General features: G+C 38.5%; 1 long non-coding RNA gene across 1 annotated transcript in view; it reads right to left on the bottom strand.

Annotated features, from left to right (window-relative positions):
• Positions 1 to 451: 451 nt before the first annotated feature.
• Positions 452 to 8,026, bottom strand: part of LOC148225097 (uncharacterized) — a 51,142-nt gene continuing 43,567 nt past the window's right edge. The window contains exon 5 of the long non-coding RNA XR_015802054.1: positions 452 to 1,178. This is a non-coding gene — a long non-coding RNA (uncharacterized LOC148225097). The remainder of the gene's footprint in view (positions 1,179 to 8,026) is intronic.

Here is an 8,026-nt window from a genome sequence, read left to right as displayed (position 1 = left end):
CAAGGCAGTAATGAGATCAGACGAACCCTTCACTGCAGAAGCAATGAAGTGCTGTGTGGAGCCTAGTCTAGCTGTCGTCCATTCTAATGGTTTAGAACAGTCACCTTGTACTTTGGGAACTAAATGATGTATGGAGCTTTTATTTGCCTAGTCCATGTCTTCTCTCCAACCACTGCCTATTGCAGTCTGGAAATCTGTCAGCTTTCCCCTTCTAAGATAATGTATAAACAACCCAAGGTTTATAGACACAGTTGTTTCAGTAAAAGTTCTGTCACATCTCTCTACATTGAATAATGATGGTTTGGCTTAGAGAAACTCTGAGCTCTGTGATTTTGTTCCTTCTTTCTCCCTGCAGTGGATATTAATAGTTGTACAGCATGCAGAGAGCTCAGCTGAAGTACTGCAAATGAATGTCAATTGTTACATGTGGCAATGGGAAAAGAATGAGTAAAACTATGCTCAGAAAATAAATACTCCTCATCTTATCTACTAAAACTAGAATATTTTCACAAAAAATGTTGTGGAATGATTGTGAGTATTAAATAGAGGGCAGTACATTTCATCTGAATAAAGGAGGAGTTGCCTTTCATTTTCCATGAAGCTGTAATCATAGTCAGCAGCCCAAAATATTAATAAAAGGCAAATCTTTTTCATTAGGTTTCAATATATGAATGCCTACCTGGATTGACAGCATTAATGTTTCCCCTGTTGACTGCATGTAGCATGCCACTTTTTTGTGCTGTATATTTTCAGTAAAATAATTTTAAGTTTTTGAAGTTAGTTTTCCATATATCACTAATCTTTGACATTAGCACAAAGTCCACTGCTAAATTTTCAAATATTTTAAGCAAACATTTAGCAATGGCATGTAAATACTAAAAAAACTTATAGGTAAAAATCCCATATACAAGCATCTTTTTACAGTTATTACTAAAAAAATGTTCAAAGGGAGGAGGGGAAAAAAGTGAATTATATTTAAATACACTACCAAGCATCTTTCTTCATTAATCATCCAACTTACCACAATGGTTGAATGAAGGCAAAGGTTTAGTTCTCTTCTACTAAACTGGGATTAAATTGGGATATGCAAGCCACAGAGAGTCATCAGTTACTGAAGTGCCCAAAACCAGGGTGCACCATCTGAGCAGCACCTCCTAGGGAGGCAAAGGGATGCACACCTGGAAAGAAAGAGAAGAGATTAAGGTGCACCCAGTCACCTTACTGATACTTGTGCATACCCAGATCAGCTCAGACACCCTTTGCTGCTTTCTTCCTTTAGAACAGATACATCAGCTATGGTAATCTGCAAGATGCTTTCCCTTCTGCCTCTGCACAGCAGCCAGTCTTGTTGAAGTCCACCATTGCCAACAAAAACCCCAACCTAAAAACAAACAAACAAAAAACACAAAACAAGGCTCAGCTAATTCTGTGCATCATTTGAAAGGAAAGACTTCTAAAAAAAAAACATTTATCACAGTGATTAGCCAAAGGTCTGGGGGAGTGTGCTGGTAGATTTGAAATGAGAATTACTGGATGACATTTGCATGGCTTTCTTGAAAATAAAGAGCAGATTAAGCATCTGTATCAGAGAAGCATTACGGCCTAAGTGAACCTAATACCATGAAAAACTGCTCATAAATATAAGTGCTGCTTTAACTGTTGCTCTTTTCTTTTTCTTTTAAGGGGTTATGTAATGCAATACACAGCTATTCAGGATGAAAATTTGTGTCATGCATATGACTTAAACAGAGACACAATCCCTTTCAGGAAAACCTTGCCAGCAACCAGTGAAGTTCCCTGCATTGAGGTACATGTTATTGCATTAAAAGGGAAAACAGAGATCCAGCTTACAAAAGGAATTTTATGATCTGATGACTGTCCAAGCAGAGAGTGATGAGGGAGCATGTTGCTCTGGAAATGAGCACATCCTCACAACGACTTCCAGTTGGTGAATTGCTCACAGGAAGCTTTAACATGGGAGCAGCTGGCAGCTGGTCATCAGTGTGGGCAAAGGCAAGAGGCTGGGCTGCAGGAGGAAGGGGCACATGCCACCAGGTCACCTCAAGGCTACAGCACCCCAGAGGGCATTCGCCACCTCTGCTCTTGTCACAACAGAGATGGAAACCCAGCAGGTATAAAATGTGCTCTTCTCACACAGCACCATTTCTAGTGGTGGCGATAGTGGTGGTGGTGGTTTGACTGCTGGTAATGAAGCACTCCTCACTTCTTCACTTCTGTGATAAATGGCTCTGCAAAATCCTGTTACCATTCATATCAGTCAGGATTTACCTTGGCAAGATTTGGGTCCCTGCTGGGTTTTCAATATCAACCTTCTTGGTATAGCAGTGGAAAAAGAGCACAGGAAGCAGAGCAACCATACACAAAGCAAGCACAACAAAATATGGTTGGAAGAGGTTGAAGTAAATTTCCCACCTATTTACAGTTTCTATTTTCTTTTTTTCAGTACTAACGAGCACAGAAATGTTCAGTTTGATAAAATTTCCAACATGAAAGTAGACACACCCTTAGGATTCTTAATAGGGCTGAGTGGACAGTAACAAAAGTGAAGAAAAAATTGTAAGTTGTTCTTGTACCCGAAGTGCTTTAAAACCTCAGGAAAATAATTTAAAATGCATGCATACAAGGAACCGCAGCAATTAATTTTAAAATCTATATTCTTAAGTGAGCTTCTAAAATCAAGTCAGCACAACCTCACCCTGGTAGTGTCTGTTACCCTGCATCATGTACCCAGCTAGTTCACATCTATTTGATTTGAAGCATGGGCAAAGGAAGATTTTAGCTGCTCACCTGTTACCATGGAGCTGCTGTAACCAAGTCCTTCACAGCTCTAAGTTTTCTACTGCAAAGCCTGAGATTTCCCGTGCTCAGGTTTTTCTTCTATGGTTTTATGGGGACAATACTACAAACTGAAAAACACAACCTTATATCCGGAGTGCTAACAGGAGCTCCCAGGATTTAGGAGAGTGAGCAAGCTTAGCCAGGTGAGCAAGTCTAAGGGGGAGTAGGGGCAGGTAAATGAACACAAGAGAAATATGGATGGAAACACCAGGAAAGAGCAGCATCTGATTCCCTAAGAGGCTCAAAATCCGAGTGTGATTTGAACAACAGCAAAACCAGGCATTCTTCATATTCATCCTTACAGATGTGCCAGAAAGTAATGAGGTGTCTGTGCAGGACAACCCTGGGAGGACTCCTGAAGTGCTGGCTACAGACACAGTCAGACTTTCAAGACCCATTGGCAATGCACTCTATTGCTAGTAACTCAAGAAATGCTGTTTCCTAGCATTGTAATCAAAAGGCTAGTCTTTTATCTCAACATTTAAAAAAAAAATTAAAAGAGAGAACTGGTCTTTCCTTATAAGATTTCACTAGTTTTGAGCAGCAAAAAGTCACTTTCTTTCTACTGCTCTCAAATAAAACTCAAACTCAACATTGCCAATTTAATTTTGTCAAAATGGTAAATGAGGCCAAGATAGGTTAGTTAATACTTGAATGAAGATCCATATTGCAGCACTGGGTATTGCAGAAGTTGTTTCCAAACTGTGGGCAATTATCAGAGTACTAAAAATAAATGGAGAGATGGACTTCTAATGCTCCAGGACTGCTGCACTGATGGCAAATGGGAATTAAAAAGAAGTAATCCTCTTTCTCATTTCAATGGAACTGGAAGTGAGATAATGCATCTGGCCTGTAGATTAACAAGAAATAGGGCAAAGAAAATGCTGGATTCATTTTGGGACTTAGAGATAGCTAAATAAATTTCTAAATTAGTTAGTTTACCATAAAATGGAATCTCTCACTTTAGTGAAATAGAACACAGGGGAAGAAATTTATCTGGGAGGAATTTTGTGTAAGCTCTTGAACTCAGTAAAAGCTTCTGGAAAAAAACAGTTGAAACTAACCTCTAAATCTATTAATTTAAAATATATTAAATATATATATCTATTTTGTTTCCCAAAAAGTGCAGAGCCTACCAGGCCAAATTCATATTGGTAACTGCTCACACCATGGATTAATACGATTATGTTAAATTGGTTATGTCGCCAATTTAAATAGATTATCCACACAGCTAAGGCTCTGAACCAGTAGCTTGGCAAAAAAAATAAAAAATTATAACCCTGAGCTAATATAGAGTCATAATACAAGTTTTCTGGTAAGAGTGTTAGTACCCATATATTTTGCATGGTAATTTTAAAAAATTAATTTGTTTATAGGACATCAACCTAATTGTATTTTTGACGACGTATTACCCCAGAAAAATCATTGCTGGGCCTTGAAGGTCTATGTGGTAGTTTTGTTCCCTCTACATCAGCTCCAGTAATGCAGGTCACATAAGGCTGAATGATGATGTCAGAGGTCTGACAGGAGTGTTTTCCTTTTCAGCCTTGAGTAATACCTGCGCATTTTGATTGCCCTCGATGGGTTTGCTCACATCTAGCACTCCTCCAGGAGCTGGGCTGCAGGAAACAATCTGCTGATGAGGTGTGAGCCCGGCTACATTCCAGCTTACTCACTTTTATTGCCTTGACAAATTGTGCTGCCTGGAGCAAAGTGATAATTACAAACCCATCCTACTTAACCATATGTATTATTGCATAGATGAGCTAAACATGGAACCAAACCCACTGAATAAGCAGGGGTCATTTTTATACAAGACCTTATTATTACCTAGCCTTACTTAAAACAATAAAAGAGACAGGAAAAGCATTATACACTCTTAATAAGATTTTCAGACAAGCAGAAGTGACTGATATATCCTGATTATCTGGTTCATGAGATGGACCACTTGAGTCTATAAAGTCTGGCAAATGTGTGGAACTTCTCCTTTTTTATCTGCTCACTTTTATATAAGTGAACATTTCAGGCTCAGCATTTCATGGTGAGTCTGTATTGTAATTCTCAGATGGTTAAAGTCTAAAAATCTTTGGACATATTGTTTAGGTATGTTATATATAAAGCTACAGCACCCCAAAAAAAGGCAGTTTTGATTGTTCCAGTGTGATTAGAATGCAGGAAAGAAAGATTTTAAGGTGGGGATTTTTTCCAGCTGACTAAATATCAATAATGATCAATATTCTGTATAACAGAACCGTTATCTTATAAGGTTTTTAATATGTCTGCTTTATTTTTCTGCTTTCTTTCATGATGTTTTCTGAATTTTATATAAACATCAGGGAAATGTAAAGTAGTGTATCATTCTTAACCTTCCATTTCAGAGGAAGATGGAGATTTCATGTCATGGCCACAATAAAATGATGATTCATTGAAATTCAATCATATGTATGTTGTAATACTGATTTCTTTTATAGCTTTCTCCAGGCATTTGCTAGAAGATTTATAGCGTGTGCTATACTATTTTCCAGTCCTCCAATGCTCTAATGTTAAAAACTTTCTGACCTTTAAAAAGCCAAATTTGAGGGGCTTATCGACACTTTGTCATTTCAGCTCATCATTGTTCCTATACTCATCACTATTCTTCTTCAGGAAATACCTACATGAGTGTGAAAATGGTAGCCAAGGTTATTTTACTTCAGGATGTCCTTCACACACGTATTTATAACTTTTTGAGAATGTCAGGGAATTTTCTTCTCACTATGGTGTTCCTTTCTTCTCCCTCAGGTGTTTCAGACATTCATATATCTTGATGTAGGCTGAGAAGTCTGGAGGTGCAGTCAGTCCCTTATTGTACAGAGAGCAAAACCAGAATGTGCAGATAACAATCCGAAATCTGCACACGCTTCTCTCATGGAGTCCTGCTTATAGCCTGTCCAGATTATACACTGCTATTGCACTCCAATTAATGTGATTGCTGATAGCACAGGTACACCTTTGGAAAAAAATGTCTGTTGCAGCCAAATGCTTGGTGATTTAACATGAAGTTAAGAAGTGTGCACATCTCAGAAGAAGAAAACAGCACAAATCAAATCAGTGGGATGTTCAAGCTGGCCATTCCTCATCTTTATTATCCCCTGAGCAACAATCTAAAGTAGACAGACAGATGTAGGCAACATGATATCATATTCTCCCTAAAAAATGTTCCATAACAAGGGCAACTCCTTACAGCTGAATCATAGGGGCAGATCTCATTGAGCTATAGATTACATATTACCTGAGATGTCTGATTAAGGCCAGTGATTTAGACATAAATAAACAACATCTTTTCCATTTTAATTACACTTAAGGGCAGCTGCTTTCCTCAGGCTATTTCACTTGATAAGTAGACCCATCAAAATCAAACATATATATGCACACTAATGCATGTTATTGAGTTTCATTCTTAGTCTTTGCACAGGGGATAGGCTTGGTGGGTAAGGTATTCTTGAGCTGTTTTATGGTCCTTTTTACAATTTATAATTTCTGCTGCTATCATTATTTAGACATATGACACAAGAACTCCTTTCTAGTTATTCTCTGATCTGCCTTATTATATTTGGTTTTAGTCAATTGATTTCTTTAAAATTGCTATGCTGTAACATGACTCATGTTAACTTACACAACTGTTTAAACTTCCATTTATAACAATTTATTATTTGCACACTAAGATATAACGAAGCTGGCATCTTTAGTGAGATTGCATGGTGTTTAAGCAGCTGTACTGCAGTCACTTGAAACTTGATAAACATAAGAAAATTTGAAGGTTTGTTTTGGGGGCAACAGGGAAGCTCCCATACCTCCTGACAAAATAGAGCTCCCTAACTCCATAACCTGCTGTGTGAGTGATTTTGCAGCAGCCTTATGGGCACTTTATTACCACAGCAAATTTTTCACTTCATTCAACCTGCGGTATGTGCTGACTGCAGCATCCTGGCAGAAACAGCCCCAGGTAGCTTAAGGCATCTAAGTCACCCAAGAGCAGTAACACTTCTGTGTGCTATGGAGCAAAGCAGTTCTTGTCCTCGTCCTCTGAGACAGAACAAAGCTACAGCCAATTACAAAGGCCCCTCTATTTTTTTCCGCTTGTCTATGGTGTCTCCAATGGCCAGAGAGGAGATGAGGAAGGACTGCAGGTCACAGATGGTGGGGAATGCCCAGCACTGCACTGCAGCTAAAACCCTCTATCGTGTAGGAATCCTTGGACCACAGAGTCACACAGGATATATCACACCGAGTCGAGTACAGCTTCAGAGGCCCAGAGTTTGGGACTCATCAGTGCCTTCTGCTTAAAAGGTCGTGGCAAAGGTGTAAACTTGCTAGAAGCATAGAATTCACTACAGTGCACAGATGTTGGTTTCTCACTTGCTGTTCTTTTCCTTCTAATTCATTATTTCACATCACCTTACTGCATTAGTACCCAGCTACTTCTCTTTATGTTATATGAGCTCGTAAGGCAAATTCTCAGATCATAAGTCATCTGCAACTGTGTTGAATTGTTTCTGTCATCCCTTAGCTTTTAAATAATTAATGCCTTTTTCTATTTAGCTGCATCCTTTCTCCACCTCATACAGCATGGTTTTCACCTTTTTGTCTGACTTGGAGTAATGTAATGCAGGACATTTAAAATAATTTACATTGATTTATTTTCTTCAGCAATATATTCTTTCTGCTTCAACAGGCAGAAGAAGTGTTCCTTTTTTTATTAAAGCAGAACTTGCCATTGGCACTGTTATGAGCAACTGAAGAAAAAGCTTTTTTTGTCCTTGTTCTTTTTTACTCCTTGCCCTCAACAGTTATATTAAAACACTGCAGATAGATATCAGTTCAGTGCCTACATGTTTCTGAATAAGCAGAGTGAAAGAGAACAAAAAGACATATTTATCAGCTTCTTTTTGCAGAAGGCAAAGAGGGAGTTGTCTTTGTTTTAAGAAGAATAAGGGTTGTCTCGAATGTTATCTTTTCCTTTTGTCAGTGCTGATAGCATGATGAACATGGTGGTTTCTACCCTGGAGATTCACATATAGCTGATAAATACAGCCAGACGACAAGAGAAAGTACATTTAGTGGCCATTACAGATCTGGGAGTTTTCCACGCAGTTCCCTGATTACCCACCTGTTTCCTCGTCTGTGA

Source organism: Sturnus vulgaris, chromosome 1, assembly GCF_052056855.1.
Source record: "Sturnus vulgaris isolate bStuVul1 chromosome 1, bStuVul1.hap1, whole genome shotgun sequence".
NCBI classification, from domain to species: domain Eukaryota; kingdom Metazoa; phylum Chordata; class Aves; order Passeriformes; family Sturnidae; genus Sturnus; species Sturnus vulgaris.
The sequence above is the reverse complement of the archived record's forward strand: the minus strand, read 5'-3'. Positions and strand labels throughout refer to the sequence as shown.